Here is a 1,241-nt window from a genome sequence, read left to right on the forward strand (position 1 = left end):
AAAAAACGATAGTGTAAGACTAAAATTATTAAGTGCAATACTAATATAAAGGTGAATTCTACCATGTCTTCTCTAAATTAAAATAAAGGGTAAATTATCCCTTGTGGCATATATAATGATTATTGATAAATTATTTTTTAATTAGATTTTTAAAGTTTGAATGAGATCGTCAAATCTAATTACTATCTCTAATACGATCCCTAGAAAATCTAAAAAACGAGAGAGCTAAAAAATGATAGAAATTTGTGATATATTAGTTAAAAATGATGGTAATTGGTGCGTGAAAGGAGACACCAAAGTATTTTATTTTTTTTTATCTTTAATCGTTCTTAAATTATTTTTCAATTATTATTCAGATAATAAAAATCCTAAGATGGTAATTATTGACTCATTGTTTTTATGACTAACTAATATTTTGGTTTGTTTTTGTTATATAGTTATACAAGGTTACGAAAGTTGGTTATCTGAAGAGGAGTATCATTGTTAATCCGACTGAATTTTAAGAAAAATACTAGGAAGAAAATCTTAGGAAGGAGAGAGCTGAAAAATTAATAGATGTGCTCGTTGAAATGGGAGATTGAAAGTATATGAACAAGTTTAAAATCCTAACCTAATTGATTGGAAATGGTGATTAGATTTGAGAGGAATTATGGTTTTAAAATTGGAGAAGAAAATGTGTATTTGGTGTGGATTATGAAAATGACACTATTATCAAATTTAAAGAGAAACATCGTGCCAATTGAAAAGAAAAAAGAAGATAACGTGAATCTTGGAGGTCTAATAGAAGAATAATTTATGAATAATCACTGTATATATCACAAAGGGTAATTTACCCTTTATTTTAGAAAAGATAGAATAAAATTCACCTAATATAAATATAATATGAAAAAGTCTAGGGGCCAGCAACTTTGTTAAATTCTGACCAGCATGTAACCAGCAAAGAAAAGTGAGCCATTGAATAAAATCTCACACCATTAAAACCATCATTAATGGCTATTTGATGACTACAAATCACAAAAGTTACTGACTATTTGATAATTACAAATCACAAAGTTACTTACCCCTAATATTCCTCATATAATATTTCAATAACCGAAAATACTATTCACTTTTTCATGAATCATAACAGTGTGTAGTTTCAGCAAACATTATTGTTATAACTACATAAAAATAAAAAGTAAGAGAGGATGAAAAAATAAGACTAGACACTATATAAAAAAATATAAAGAGATGTTTCTAGA

This window comes from Arachis ipaensis, chromosome B06, assembly GCF_000816755.2.
Source record: "Arachis ipaensis cultivar K30076 chromosome B06, Araip1.1, whole genome shotgun sequence".
Classification (NCBI taxonomy): Eukaryota; Viridiplantae; Streptophyta; class Magnoliopsida; order Fabales; family Fabaceae; genus Arachis; species Arachis ipaensis.